This window comes from Macaca fascicularis, chromosome 14, assembly GCF_037993035.2.
Source record: "Macaca fascicularis isolate 582-1 chromosome 14, T2T-MFA8v1.1".
NCBI lineage: Eukaryota > Metazoa > Chordata > Mammalia > Primates > Cercopithecidae > Macaca > Macaca fascicularis.
This window is the reverse complement of record NC_088388.1, coordinates 16,355,905-16,372,403: the sequence shown is the minus strand read 5'-3', so window position 1 is coordinate 16,372,403 and position 16,499 is coordinate 16,355,905. Positions and strand designations below refer to the sequence as shown.

At 44.0% G+C, this 16,499-nt stretch overlaps 1 long non-coding RNA gene across 1 annotated transcript in view; it reads right to left on the bottom strand.

Moving 5' to 3' along the window:
* Positions 1–3,535: 3,535 nt before the first annotated feature.
* Positions 3,536–16,499, bottom strand: part of LOC141408446 (uncharacterized) — a 49,762-nt gene continuing 36,798 nt past the window's right edge. The window contains exons 2-3 of the long non-coding RNA XR_012423219.1: positions 5,820–5,908; positions 3,536–3,830 (exon numbers count right to left, since the gene is read on the bottom strand). This is a non-coding gene — a long non-coding RNA (uncharacterized lncRNA). The remainder of the gene's footprint in view (positions 3,831–5,819; positions 5,909–16,499) is intronic.

Genomic DNA, 16,499 nt, shown 5'->3' with positions numbered 1-16,499 from the left:
ATCACCTGAGGTCAGGAGTTTGAGACCAGTCTGGCCAACATGGTGAAACCCCGTCTCTACTAAAAATACAAAAAATTAGCTGGGCATGATGGCGGGCACCTGTAATCCCAGCTACTCAGGAGGCTGAGGAGGGAGAATTGCTTGAACCCAGGAGTTTGCTGTGAGCCAAGATCACACCATTGAACTCTAGCCCAGGCAACAAGAGTGAAACTGTGTCTCAAAAAAAAAAAAAAGAAAGAAAGAAAGAAAGAACTTTCTTAGGACAATCTGGATAGGGCACTGGATTCCCATGACTTAGAACAGAAAAGATGCCTAAAATTTTATTAGCCCATTGATTCCCACGCTGACATCAGAGGCCCTCAATGATAGAAGTGGGGAAAGAGGCAGTAGCTTGGGCCAGCATCAGCATTTCATGAAATCTTGTGGAAACGGCACATTCTTCTTACCCTATCATAAGACGACCCTCCACCACCGCGAGCTTGGACTTTAACAAGTCAGTGTGGGGACTCTGGCTACGCCATGCTGCTCAGTGTGCCTTTGATGAATAAAAACTGAGCAGATGAATTCATTACGATTTTATAAACAAGGTGGGTTAGATCAACAGACTCCTTCCTTAAAAAGGATTCACTGTGGGGAGAACAGGAAAGCAAGCGAGACAGCCTTTGATGCTGAAAGGTTGTGGCTGCGATCTACTCCACACCCTTGACCTTACCGATGGGGAAAGCGAGGGAGGGAGAGCAAAAGGGTTTTGTCCAGGTGTCCCTATGCCACCCTCTCTTCTCCTCCCACCCCCAAAGGTTGGGTGCAGAGGAAGTCTTTGTTTGGCTGAGAGGAGGGACTTGGGCAGGAGGCTGTGAGGACAGGAAGTACAGCAGAGGCAGGAAGGAGGTAAGGAAGAGGCTGACAGGACCAGGCTGGCTCACACCCAGCCCTGCCAGCCTTCAGGAGAGCAACACGGTGTTTCTAAAAATATTGACAGTGAGTCTACATTAATGAGATATATATCAGCACTGACAATGGGAGGATGCTGGGCCAGGCCCTCCAGGGGAGAAGACCAACGCAACTAGCCCAGAGGCTACACGAAGGCAAAGGGAGCTTGGGGAAGGCCAGCCTTGCACAGCTAAAGAAAAAATCAAGCTTTCCACCCTGGGGCCTAAACAGGCACTGGAGACCACAATGCCCCAGAAACCTCCCCCAGGAACGGAAAACATCCTAGATTCCTGGACCAGCAACGAGCATCTTCAACCTGTATCCCTGACCCCAATTGAGTGCAGAAATCTCCTCTGCCACACCCACTCTGACGACCATCCAGGTGTCTCTTGAATACCTCTGTTGACCAGACACTTAATTCTGCCCCCAGCAGCGCATTCCCATTCCAGTCTTGGCATCCCTGCCCATTCAACCTTCAGCAGAGAAGAGTGGTTCAGAACAAAGATGCTGGAGTCAGGTAGCCACTTACAAGTCACTTTGCCATGGAGCACCAAGGAGTGTGATCATTTCAAGTCTCGGTTTTCTCATCTGTAAAATGGGAGTCACTAGAATATCTACTGCCCCAGGAGTGGTATAAGGATTCAGCAAGGTAAAGGAGAGAGCATGCAAAGAATGCCGTGTGGACAGAAAGATGCAGGCCAAGATGCAAAGATGCAAAAGGAAGAATTTAAGGCCGGGTGTGGTGGCTCACGCCTGTAATCCCAGCATTTGGGAGGCCAAGGCGGGTAGATCACAAGGTCAGGAGTTCAAGACTAGCCTGGCCAAGATGGTGAAACCCCATCTCTACTAAAAATACAAAAATTAGCTCGGTGTGGTGGTGGGCGCCTGTAATCCCAGCTACTTGGGAGGCTGAGGCAGAGAATTGCTTAAACCTGGGAGGCGGAGGTTGCAGTGAGCCGAGATTGTGCCACTTCAAGCCAACCTGTGCAACAGAGCAAGACTCCATCTCAAAAAAAAAAAAAGAAAAGAAAAGAAAGAAAAAATTTAAAATGTCCTAGGACTAAAGTGACATAAGGCTAGGAAAATCAGCACATGCCGTTTTGCTGCTGATAAGGGGCTGCTGAAGAGCTAACCCTGCACTGTGCAGTGGGCGAGCCACTCACCACGTGTGGCTATGGAGGGCCAGAAACGTGGCGAGGCAGATGGAGGGGCACTGCAGGTGTAGAACACACACTGGGTGTCAAAGACTTAGTATGAAAACAGAATGTAATATATCTCATTAGTAATTTTTTCGGGGCCGGGCGCAATGGCTCAAGCCTGTAATCCCAGCACTTTGGGAGGCCGAAACGGGTGGATCACGAGGTCAGGAGATCGATACCATCCTGGCTAACACAGTGAAACCCTGTCTCTACTAAAAAATACAAAAAACTAGCCGGGCGAGGTGGTGGGCGCCTGTGGTCCCAGCTACTTGAGAGGCTGAGGCAGGAGAATGGCGTGAACCTGGGAGGCGGAGCTTGCAGTGAGCTGAGATCCGGCCACTGCACTCCAGCCTGGGCCACAGAGTGAGACTCCGTCTCAAAAAAAAAAAAAAAAAAAAAGAGTAATCTTTTCTATTGATTGCATGTCAAAATGATAACATTTTTGGATATATTAAAGTAAGTACATTGTTAAAATGAAGTCTACTTTTTTTGTTTCCTTTACTTATTTTTTAATTTTTTTTGAGACAGAGTCTTGCTCTGTCACCCAGGCTGGAGTGCAGTGGTGTGATTTCAGCTCATTGCAACCTCCGCCCCCCGGGTTCAAGAGATTCTCCTGCCTCAGCCTCCCGAGTAGCTAGGATTACAGATATGTGCCATCATACCTGGAAAATTTTTGTATTTTTGGTAGAGACATAGACATATTTGCCATATTGACCAGGCTGGGCTAAAAATCCTGACCTCAAGTGATCTGCCCACATCGGCCTCCCAAAGTGCTGGGATTACAGGAGTGAGCCTCCGTGCCCAGCCTCGTTTACTTTTTTAATGTGTCTACTAGGAAAATTAAAATCACATATATAACTTCTGTTATATCCCTATTGGATAGTGCTGAGCTGAAGGATCATATCTAAGCCTTAGGATGCTCACTCTGGAGGCATCTTTGAGGACGGGTTAGAATGGGTAGGTTCATTAGGAAACAGGTGCAGTTTTTCAGACCAAAGGCCCATATTAAGGAGAGGACTCCAATTCCAATTTTCCAATCACAGGTAGTTTGTCACCAACAAACAAACAAACAAAAAAAATAATAATAATAGGAATGACTCTTATTTATTAAGTGTTTACTCCGTGTCAGCAGGCACTGTTCTAGCGAAGGACCATGATTTTAAAAAGTAAACTCTGGAAGCAAAAAGGCCTGGTTTGAAATCCTGGTTCTGCTAGTATATGAAGCTTCAGTTTCATCAGCTATAAAACAGGGATAACTGAATATAGCATTGTCAGAACTATGAGATACTAGGCTTAGATACCCAACGCAGGTAGTAGTCTCTTACTATTACTCCCATAGTAATAGGTAGTGTATTGCATCCTAATAGGTAAAGTTTACTACCAGGCACTGTGTAAGCACACTCAAATGCTTTTTCCCAATGGAAGTTTTAATGCCATCTTTTACATTATGATCGCCATCTTGTAGATTTGTAAACTGAGGTTCGGAGAGTTACTTCACTGGCTCAGGACCATCTGGCTTCTGAGTAACAGAGAGAGGATTTGAACCCTTGGCTTTGACTCTAGAAGCCTGAGAGCTCTACAGCCAGGTTGTGTTTTCCCAGCACAAGGTCTTGCTTCTGCATTCAGATATGACCTGCTGTTGCTTCGGTGAAGGGGGACGGCACAGAAATCTCGTAGATGGATCCTGCTCTCTCCACCTGTCTGAAGGACAGTGAGACTGAGTGGAGAAAAATTCACAGGGGTTCACAGCTATGATGATAAAAAGATAATTTGTAAAACCAGCATGTTTCTAATTACTCATCAACCTGTAGACATAAAGATCAAGCCATGAATGACTCCATAATAACGGCAATAACAATAGTAATGAATAACACTAGTAACTATTTACGATAGCAAAGACTTGTAACCAACCCAAATGCCCCTCAATGATAGACTGGATAAAGAAAATGTGGCACATATGCACCATGGAATACTATGCAGCCATATAAAAGAAAGAGTTCATGTCCTTTGCAGGGACACGAATGAAGCTGGAAACCATCATTCTCAGCAAACTAACTCAGGAACAGAAAACCAAACACAGCATGTTCTCACTCATAAGTGGGAGTTGAACAATGAGGACACATGGACACAGGGAGGGGAACATCACACACTGGGGCCTGGTGGGGGTTGGGGGACAAGGAGTGGGAGAGCATTAGGTCAAATACCTAATGCATGCAGAGCTTAAAACCTTGACGACGGGTTGATAGGTGCAGCAAACCACCATGTCACATGTATGCTTATGTAACAAACCTGCATGTTCTATACATGTATCCCAGAACTTAAAACAAAATTAATAATAATAATAACAATAATAATAATGGCTCTTATTTATTAAGTGCTTACTCCACACCAGCAGGCACCATTCTAGTGAAGGGCCACGATTTAAAAAGTAAACCCTGGAAGCAAAAATGACTAGTTTCAAACACTAGTTCTGCTAGTATATGAAGCCTCAGTTTCATCAACTATAAAATAGGGGTAACCGTACACAACATTGTCAGAATTATGAGATACTAGGCTTAGATACCAGACTTAGGTCCGTGCCTGGCACAGGGCGAATGCTCAGTTAACATTGCCTATTACAGTCATCTCATTTAATCCCCACAATAACCCAATAGGTAGAGAGGATCAATAGTGACAAACGGGAATGATAATATTCACAGTTTACAGATGTAGAAACTGAGAGGCGAAACAATAAGAAACTAGTCTAAGTCTCTCCATTTCTCAGTATTGGAGATGGGATTCAGACCTAGGAGAGCTGATTAGAGAGAGCATCTGCAGTCTTCACTACCACGGTAGACAGTTCCAAATCTTAAATAGTTTGTAAAGTCATATTTTTTTCTTATGCCTCTTCTTTAAAGATATTTTCCATCTTAGTTCCTTGAAGTGTGGAACGCGCTGCCCTGCCTGCCCGAGGTTTTGACAGAAGCCAGTGGGTTAGTCAACAACTTTGCGTGAGCACAGAGAGGTGGCTGCCCCAGATGCTCTGCTGATGCGGGGCTCTGCTGATGAATGACCCACCAGTCCCAGGGTCCAGCGGCAATCTACCCTTGCCAAAAAGGCACAACACTAGTGCTACAGCATCTCCCACTCTTAGGACTGCTCGGGGCCTAAGGATGGTTGGCAAGGTGGAAAGAAGAACTGGACATGGGTGGGCCAGCTCAAGCATGGAGCTGCCTCCTGAGCCTGGCTGTTTGGCTGCTGTGCCTCTGACGGCTCGGTGATGCTGACCTCTGGTGGAGATGAGCTGCTACTCAGCTTTCACCTCCCCCTGAGCACCAGGAGTCCCAGCGCTGGCTGCCAGCCCTGCCACCGGGATGCAGACCCAGCAGCCTGAGATCCCAGAGAGCCCACCTAAGCCCAACCTCTCTCCTTCTTCCAGGGCCCTGTGGCATCTGGAATTGTCTACCCCAGAACCTTATGGCTCAGGAGCTAGAAGAACCCTTAGCAAAAGGAACTTGCCCAGCTGATGATTCTGATGTTGAACAGGCCCTAGAACCCAGCATAGGTCCCAGTCTCGGAGAATTAAGGCCTCAGCCCCTCCACCTAGTTCAGTGTTTTCAACTACGCATTATCTTCTGACATGTGGTTACACCGCACTGTAATAATACATATTATGACACTGATATAGAAAAAGAAATGTTCTTGTCTTACTATTTTCTCTTTGGGTGGTGCAGAAGTAAAACCAAGAGACGTTGAATCATCCTCAGTATTATTCATCACTCTTCCTCAAGCATGTCACCCTGTAAAGACAACATACGAAAGGGAAAATGTTACCCTGTTTTATTAAGGAAAATTATGGACTAGAAAGAGACTGTTTTTTTGTTTTGTTTTGTTTTTTTAATAAGCTAACATTGATAAGAAAAAAGTTGAGTCAAGTCCCTGGAGGCAGGAATCTCATTGCTGAGCACCCAGCGCCACCTTGTGGTTGCTCGCAGGACAGCGATCCCAGCTTCCACTCATTTCTCTACCCACCACATTCATTGAGCATTTCTTAAGTGCCCTTTCATCTGTTTCTTTGCGGAGCCCCTTATCTGAATCTTTTATCTCAATGGACTTTGCACTGAAATCTCTTTCGATACACTCACTAATTTTAGCATGGGAAAAAGCGTGGCCACACAGTTGAGTTGGCCCAAGTAAGAAGGTGTCTATGGAGATATTCTTTATCCATGAGCCCTTCCAGTTATTCCAGTGTCAGCCTTGGGGCCCTGAAGGTCACACACAGATTCAATTAGACAAACCTCTTAAAATATGTGTGTATATTTTCCTTTCCTTCTTTCTCTTTCTGGAAATACATTTTCCTGTGTCTCAGGCAGCAGTCACTCTGGTAAGACGGGGGAACTTCAGCACAGACAGGTTGTGGGGGACACAGCTAATTAACGACCGAGCCAGAGCTGGGGCTTCAGGGCTCTGTGACTCACTCAAAAAATGTCCACTGAGTCCTTCCTCTGTAGGGGGCCCTATGGTAAGTCAAAACCCCACCCAGGACTCTGCCCTCGAAAGATAGAGCCTTGTCAGGGAGAGGCATCTACTAAAGAATGATGTAAAAAAGTAAAGCTGTAACGGTGCAAAGTATTACAAGGAGAGCTATGTCCACAGACAGGATTTTTAGAGTCTGACTTTTAGAGACGTTAAAGGACTGAAAATATCATGGCCCCCTCCAAAATCTATTTTAAATGAAAACAAACAATTTAAAGATAGGTGTAAAGAAATTCCCCAAAAGCCTTATTTTTCCCATAATGACGTCTTTGAAAGTGTTTTATGTTAAAAGGAATCAAATAGCATGTTATGAAAAATCAGGAGTGACCCTGTTTCTCTAGTGCTGGAAATAGATGTTTAGCCAGCCTGTTGGGGAATCCAGGAATGGATACATATATAATAGGAGTTTGACCTAGTCAGGAAAATTTGGAAAAACTTGCCTAAGAAAATGGTAACAGTGCTGAGAGCTACAGGATAAGAAGGCAGAAAGGTGAAAACCATGACAAATAATTACAGCAAGCACTGGGCAGAGTGTATACAATGGTCCTGCGGAAGCTGGGAGCTTGAGAGAACAGAGGCTGAAAGAAGTGGGGAGAGGCTAGAACAGAGGACAATGAGAACTGTGTTGTAAGAGAAGTCAAGGAGCCAAACCACATTGGGCTTTGTGGGACACCTTGAGGAGTTTTGCCTTTATCCTCCAAGCAATGGAAAGCTGTTGAAGGGTTTTAATTGGCAGGGCATGGTGACATGATCCAGTTGGTGTTACAGAAAAGCCACACTGACTGTATGCCGAAAGTGGATAGGCAAGAGGACAAGCACCTTAGCCTAGTGTCCTAGTTTGTTTTGTGTTGCTATAACGCCTCTCTCCCTGACAAGGCTCTGTCTTTCAAGGGCAGAGTCCTAGGTGGGGTTTTTATTTACCATTGAGCTTAGCATAGGGCCCCCTACAGAGGAAGGACTCAGTGAACATTTTCTGAGTGAGTCACAGAGTCCTGAAGCCCCAGCTCTGGCTCGGTCATTAACTGTGTCCCCCACAACCTGTCTGTGCTGAAGTTCCCGTGTCTTACCAGAGTGGCTGCTGCCTGAGACACAGGAAAATGTATTTCCAGAAAGAGAAAGAAGGAAAGGAAAATATACACACATATTTTAAGAGATTTGTCTAATTAAACGAGGGCAAGAGGACACAAGAGAACAAGAGAAAGAGAGCAAGAGGACAGGAGTCCAATAAGGAGACGTGAATCCCCAGGAGAGATAATAGGAGCCTGGATTATGAGTGTGGTAGACAAAATGGAGAGAAGTAAGAAGATTTGAGCAATATGTTGGATTGGGTATGGGTGTAAGGAAAAGGGAGCTGCCAGGATGTCTCAGGTTTCCTCACTTGCTTGCTGGAACTAAATGAAAATGGTGTGACGGAACTGGTGAGCAAGCCCCAGTATCTACTTTCTCCTTTTTCCTTTAGTGATTGCACCAGAGTCTTCTTACATGCCAACTTTCGATCTTCTCGAGCTCACTTACCTTTTTTTTCAGCTCTGGGAGGGCTCTGATGGACCCAAAGCAGGCACAGTCTGGTGGCTCCCTCCCCTCTGGCCCCTGCTGTGCCCTTCTCACCTCCCACGTGGGCTTCTGCTGATATCACTGGACCTGGCATGGTGCCCATGTTTTGCATGGAAACTTAGAAAAGCAAGAGAGTTGGCAGCCCATGGAAAAATGTTTTAACCAATGAGAGAAGTTACTGGAGATAGTCTTCCTGCATTCTCTCCCACAGGTTTGGTCCTCAGGAACAGTTGATACAAGTGCTTGGTGTCTTGTTTCTATAGATTGGTCAATTAATATGGACCCTCATATTAGTTGTCTCTCTTTTTTTCTTCACTCTCCTTGTTAGTTACTCCTATCTGTAAACCTGCAACTTCACTCTCCTTGTTAGTTACTCCTATTTGTAAACCTGCAGCTCCAGACTCGCTTTCCAGGGAACCCAGTGGGATGGTTTAAATGTGTCCCGTAAAATTTATGTGTTGGAAACTTAATCCCCAATGCCACAGTGTTGAGAAGTGGGAACTTCAGGAAGTGATTAGATCGTTAGGGCTCATGAATGGATTAATGGATGGATTAATGCCGTTGGATAGATCAATGCTCATAAATGGATTAATTCCACGACCTCAAAGTGGTTTAGTCGTCATGGGAGTGGGTTTCCAGTAAAAGAGTAAGTTCAGCCCCCTTCCTTTCTCTTGCTCTCTTGTGTTCTCTTGCCCTTCCACCTTCTGCCATGGGATGACACAGCAAGATGTTCCTGGCCAGATGCTACCACTTTGACACTGGACTTCCCAGTCTCCAGAGCCATGAGCCAATACATTTCCATTCATATAAAATACGCAGTCCATGCCATTCTGTTATAGCAACACAAAACAAACTAGGACACTAGGCTAAGGTAGTAACATAATATCCAATTTTTAGTTGGAAACACACTACCCAGCTATAGACTACACGTTCCAGCTCCCCTTACAACTTCTGCAGCCTTATCAATGTGATATGAACAAAGTGATGTGTGCTTCTTCTGGGTCACATTCTTTAAAAAAGGAAATTGCTTACTCTTTATATCCTTTCTTTCTTCTTTCTCATATGGTGGAACATGGATGTGGGCTGGCAAGCCAGCTTCGACCGTGCAGATGAAGACAACATCCAAAGGGAAGCAGAGCAACAGGGCAACAAGACACTGAGTGCAGTAGAGCTGAGCCACCCGTCTACCTCTGGCTTATTAATAGAAAGAAAAATGACTTTTTTTTTTGAGACGGAGTTTAGCTCTTGTTGCCCAGGCTGGAGTGCAATGGCGTGATCTTGGCTCACTGCAACCTCCACCTTCCAGGTTCAAGTGATTCTCCTGCCTCAGCCTCCCAAGTAACTGGGATTACAGGCATGCGTCACCATGCCCAGCTAATTTTTTGTATTTTTAGCAGAGACAGGGTTTCTTCATGTTGGTCAGGCTGCTCTCAAACTCCTGACCTCGTGTTTCACCCGCCTCAGCCTCCCAAAGTGCTGGGATTACAGGCGTGAGCCACCCCTCCTGACCTTAAAAAATGACTCTCTTTAAAGCCCTGTCTCTCTGTCTCATATCTTAACCTGTACCATAACTCACGCTTAGGGAACAGTGGAACAAGACAGGCTTGAGTGCAGTTTGGGGCATGTTGCATTTGAGAAGATTTTGAGAAATCTAAGTGAAATAGCAATTGATCGGTTAGCTATGAGCCCAGATGTCAGAGGGAAGGTCTGTACTGAAAATACAAGTTTGTGAATAGTCTCCCTTTCACCTGTGGCTGCTAATTAAAACCTCTGTGTGTGTGAGATGGTCTAAGGAGAAGGAAGAGAGTGAGAAGAGGATGCCTGTGGTAGGCAGCTTCTAAGGTAACTCCAATTATCTGCACCTCCTGGTATTTTTGTCCATTTGCAATCCTCTCCACTTGAATGTGGGCTGAACCTTGTGACTCACTTCAAAAATATATAATATGGCAAAAGTAGTGGGATATCATATCCAAGACTAGATAACAAAAACACTGGCTTCCATCTTGAGTGCCCCGTCTGTCAGTCACTTGTTTTGAGAGAAGTCAGCTTTCATGGTGTTAGCTGCCCTGTGGACAGATCTGTATGGCAAGGGCCTGAGGGAGGCTTCCACCCAACAGTCAGTGAGGGATTGAGGCCCTTAGTCCAACATCTTGTGAAGAAAGGAATTCTGCCAACTACTTGTGAAAGAGCTTGGAATCAGATTCTACAATCCCTCTCAACTCTTCAGATGACTGAGCCCCAGCCAATACCTTGCAACACCTTGACTGCAGCCATATGAGACTAAGTCAGAAATATCTAGCTAATCCACAGTCAGGCTCCTGACCCAGAGAAACTGCAAGATAAAAAGTGCCTATTGTTCCAAGCTACTAAGTTTGAGGAGGATGTGCTTCTCAGCAGTTAATAACTAAGACAGAGCCCATGCAAGAGCCTGGAGGACACCATCCTTTAGTAGCTGGTAGAGGAGAATGAGCCTAGAACCTTCTACATCAGGGCAATCCACGTGAGTGCCAAATGTCTTTATCCATTTTGCGCTGCTATAAAGGAATGCCTGAGGCTGGATACTTTATTTAAAAAAAAGGTGTTATTTGACTCATGATTTAAAGGCTGGTAAGTTTAAGATTTGGCATCTGCATCTGGTGAGGGCCTCAGGCTGCTTCCACTCATGGCAGAAGGTGAAGGGGAGCCAGCCTGTGCAGAGTTCACTTGGCAAGAGACGAAGCAGGCCAGGCGCGGTGGCTCAAGCCTGTAATCCCAGCACTTTGGGAGGCCGAGACGGGCGAGGTCAGGAGATCGAGACCATCCTGGCTAAGACGGTGAAACCCCGTCTCTACTAAAAAAAAAAAATACAAAAAAACTAGCCGGGCGAGGTGATGGGCACCTGTAGTCCCAGCTACTCGGGAGGCTGAGGCAGGAGAATGGCGTAAACCTGGGAGGCGAAGCTTGCAGTGAGCTGAGATCTGGCCACTGCACTCCAGCCTGGGCGACAGAGCGAGACTTCGTCTCAAAAAAAAAAAAGAGAGAGGAAGCAAAAGAGAAAGGGGTAGGATACCAGGCTCTTTTTAGCAACCAGCTCTTATGGTAATTAATTGACAGAGAAGTCACTCACCTCTGAGAAAGGGCATTAATGTATTCATGAGAAATCTTCCCTCATGACAAAAACACATCCATTAGGCCCCACCTCCAACACTGGAGATCAAACTTCAACATGAGTGTTGGAGGGGACAAGCATCCAAGTCATAGCACCAAGTCACAGAATCCAAGAGAAGAGGACTGGTCGATAAGGAGGGAATAGCCAACACTGCTGAGATGCTGCTGACAGATCAAATAAGATGAGAGAAGAATACTTGATGGACATTGAGATGCAGAAATCTCTGGTGACCTTAGGACATAAGTCAATATCTCAGAACTGATAGCCCTGGAAGACCCCACCTTTTAAAGTCTCTAGAAAATATCCTAAGGGTATATAGCCCGTGAAATATTTATTCGAAAACTAAAGTTCAATACAACAGCAAGAGTCTGTGGAACTTGAGCGATGACATGTATGCTCACTCTCTCGCTCACTCTCTCTCTTTCTCTCTTTCTTTTCCCCCAATCCCACATTCTTGCTCCAGACAGACAACAGCGGCCTCAATCTGAATGGGTGTGGTCAAAAAAATGTGACTCCTTCTTCCTTAAGTTCCCAGACAAGGGATGTAATATTTCACCGGGAAAGACAGACCACTAGCATTTCTCATTTCCCCAAACTCCAAAATGCAGAGGATAAATTCCTGGGAATTGTGGGCAAAATATCAGGAGCTCACTTTCTCCAGTTAGTCCTCACTCATGGAGCAGAGACTCACCCCAGGCACAGCAGACTGAGAATATGGGGGTCTTGATTACCTTTAGTTTTAGGGCAGAGGTTCCATGCTGGAGGAGGCAAGCTGAGAAGAGAACGAGTTAACCATTATCACTCAGTGCTCTGCTCTGGTATCTACGTATCACTCTAAGAGAAGTGGGTCACTATCCCTGTTCCCAGATCCAGAGAAGAGGTTCAAAGATTTTGGCCAGTAGGAGACGTAGTTAATAAGAACAAAGAGCTCCAAAGCTCTCCCAAGATGAACTGACTTTATTTGAAACAGAGTGCAGGGAAGTTCAAGCCTAAGGGTGCTCTCAACAACAGTGGAGATTCTGGTAGTAAGCAATAAGTGGAGGCTGGTAGCTCCATTAGGGCAGCAAGATAAACAAAAGTCCAGATCATTTACTGGAGATAATCATGGTAAGAGTCAACTAAGAAGAGCCTTCCTAGAGTCAGAACAAACCTCAAAGTCTTGCCTTTAAAACTGCCTCAGCAAAAGTCCCACATTTAATTTGATCAGACTGCAAAGCAATTTATGTTACAGTGCATTGTTAAAAACAATAGAGAAATCAGATGAAAATTAGTGAAGGGTAAAATCTCAATGTTATACTCGCAGAGTCAGACAGTTTAACAAAGAGATCCAAGAAAGAGACAGACCGAGACAGTCCTGCTGAGACTAGTCATCCAGGATGACCGCATGCATGCCCATGGCTACACGCTCTGAGGCGTGACATTAGAGGCTTCATATTAAAGGGGAAATAGGCTTCACTAAAATAGTTCAGCCAAGTCCCTAGACAAATAAACACACAAAGAACAGCAAGAACAAACCATGGAGGGAAGAGAGACTCAGTCTCCAGCATTCCTAAAATATATCACCTAAAATGTCTGGGTTTCAACAACAAAAAAATGCAAAGACATGCAAAGAAATGGGAAAATGTGCCCCATACATGGAGGGGTAGTAGACAACAGAAAATGCCTGTGAGATGGCACAGATGTAGACTTTAAAGCTGTCAAAGCAGCCATGATACATGCTTTCAAGAAACTAAAGGGAATCATATTTAAAGAAGTAAAAGAAGGTATGATGACCATGTCTTATCAAAATGAGAATAAAAATAAAGAGATGGTGATTATTTTAAAAAGAACCGAATGGAAATCCTGAAGTTAAGAATATACAGCTGATATGAAAAACTCACTGAAGGAACTCAAAAATAGATTTTACCTGACAGAACAAAAAAATCAATGAGCTTGAAGATGGGTCAGTAATGGTTATGCAATACAGAGGACAAAGATATGGAAAAAAAATTGATAAAATGAACAAAATAGAGCACAGAAATGGGGGATACCATTAAACACACGAAAATATGCATAATGAGATTACTAGAAAGAAATGACAAAAAGAAATGAGCAGAAAAAATCCTAAAAAAATGGTAGGAAAGTTCTTATTTATTTATTTATTTATTTTTGAGAAAGCCTTGAACTTCTGGGTTCAAGTGATTTTCCCCCCTCAGCCTCCCGAGTAGACGTGCACCACCATGCCCAACTAATTTTTTTAATTTTTTTCAAGATGAGGTCTCACTATCCTGCCCAGACTGGTCTTGAATGTGTGGCCTCAGGCTATCCTCCTGTTTCAGCCTCCTGGGTCACTGGAATTACAGACATGAGCCACCACTCCCAGCAAAATGTTTTTAAATTTAATGAAAAAATACCATCCAAGAAGCTTAATTAACTCCAAGTAAGATAAATATACAACAATCCACATCCAAACACATCATGGTAAAAATGCTGAAAGCCAGAGATAAAGATAAAATTTGAAAGCAGCAAAAGAAAAATGACTTGTCAGCGTCAGGCCTCTGAGCCCAAGCTAAGCCATCATATCCCCAGTGACCTGCACGTATACATCCAGATGGCCTGAAGCAACTGAAGATCCACAGAAGTGAAAATAGCTTAACTGATGACATTCCACCGTTGTGATCTGTTCCTGCTCCACCCTAACTGATCAATGTGCTTTATAATCTCCCCTACCCTTAAGAAGTTTATTTGTAATTCTCCCCACCCTTGAGAATGTACTTTGTGAGATCCACCCCCTGCCCCCAAAACATTGCTCTTAACTCCACCGCCTATCCCAAAACCTGTAAGAACTCATGATAATCCACCACCTTTGCTGACTCCTTTTTCAGACTCAGCCCGCCGGCACCCAGCTGAAATAAACAGCCATGTTGATCACACAAAGCCTGTTGGTGATCTCTTCACATAGACACATGAAACAGTCAGCTAGAAGACAACCCTGATAACATTAACAGTCAACTATCAGACACACTAGGTACCAGAATGCAGTAGGATTACATACAAAGTGCTAAAAGGAAAAAAAAAAAATGGTCAACTAAGAATCCTATATCCAGCAAAAACAGTAAAAAAAGACTAACAAGCCAACTTTTAAATGGGCAAAGAATCTGAAAAGACTTTTATCCAAAGAAGATATACAAATGGCCAATAAGCATGTGAAAAGAGGCTCAACATCATTAGCTATCAGGAAAATGCAAAGCAAAGCCACAGTGAGATACTATTTCATACCCGGTAGGATGACTATAATCAGAACTACAGACAATAAGAAGTGTTGGTGAAGATGGAGAAAAAGGAACCCTCATAACACTGCTAGTGGAAACGTAAAATGGTACAGCTGCTATGGAAAACTATCTGGCAGTTCCCCCAAATGAGTTACCGTATGACCCAGCAATTCCACTCCTAGGTGTATACCCAGCTTCTATTATCTGGATGTTTATGTCCCCTCAAAATTCATATGTTGAAATCCTAACCCCCGAGATGATAGTATTAGGAGGTGGGGCCTTTGGGAGGTGATTAGATCATGAGGTAGGAGCTCCTGTTAATGGGATTAGTACTGTTACAAAATAAGCCCCAGAGAGCTGTCTTGCCCCTTCCACTGTGAAAGGACACAGCAAGTGACACCATCTATGAGGAACAAGCCCTCAGCAGACACCAAATCTGTCAGTGCCCTTGATCCTCGACTTTCAAGCCACCAGAACTGTGGTAAATAAATATTTTCTGCTTATAAGCCACCTAGTCTATAGTATTTTTGTTATAGCAGCCCAACAGACTACAACACCAAGAAAAATGAAAACATGTGTTCAGACAAAAATGTATACATATATGTTCATAGAAGCATTATTCATAGTAGCCAAAAGGGGGAAACAACTCAAAGGCCTATCAACAGAAATGTGACATATCCACACAATGAAATATTATTTGACAATAACAAGGAATGAAGTACTAATACCTGCTACAACATGGATGATCCTTGAAAACATTGTGCTAGGTGAAATAAGCCAGTCACAAAGAACCACATGCTGTATGATTCAATTTATAGGAAATGTCCAAAATAGACAAATCTATTTTTAAAAAGCATATTAGTGGTTGCCTAGGGCTGGGCAGGAAGAAGGGGAGGTGAAAAGGGCAGTTACTGCTAATGGGCATGGGGTTATTTTTGCAGGGTGATAAAAATGCTCTAAAATTTATTATAGTGATGAGTACATACCTCTGAGTAGTCCTTTTTTTCTTTTTTCTTTTTTCTTTTTTTTTTTTTTTTTTTTTTTTTGATGGAGTCTCACTCTTTTGCCCAGGGCAGACTGCAATGGTGCAATCTCGGCTCACTGCAAGCTCCACCTCCCAGGTTCACGCCATTCTCCTGCCTCAGTCTCCCTAGTAGCTGGGACTACAGACGCCCACCACTGCGTCCAGCTAATTTTTTGTGTTTTTAATAGAGACGGGGTTTCACCGTGTTAGCCAGGATGGTCCCGATTTCCTGACCTTGTGATCCACCCACCTTGGCCTCCTGAAATGCTAGGATTACAGGTGTGAGCTACCACGTCCGGCCACCTCTGAGTATTCTTTAAAAAAAAATTGAATTGTACACTTTACACTCCCACCAACAGTGTATAAGCATTCCCTTTTCTCAGCAATCTTCCCAGCATCTGCCAGTTTTTTACTTTTTAATTCTGACTGGTATGAGATGATATCTCAATGTGGTTTTGATTTGCATTTCTTTAATGACTAGTGATGCTGAGCATTTTTTCAGCCATTGTGAAAAGCAGTGTGATGACTTCTCAAAAAATTTAAAACAGAATTATTGGGTATGTACCCAAAGGAATATAAATCATTCTACTATAAAAACACATAGCTGCGTATATTCATTGGAGCTACTCACAATAGCAAAGACATGGAATAAACCCAAATGCCCCTCAACAGTAGGCTGGAAAAAGAAAATGTGGTACATCTATACCATGGAATACTATGCAACCATAAATAAGAACGAGATCATGTCCTTTGCAGCAAGATGGATGGAGCTGAAGGTCACTATTCCTAAGCAAACTACCACAGGAACAGAAAACCAAATACCACATGTTCTCACTTGTAAGTGGGAGCTAAACAGAGAGAACACATGGACACTAGGG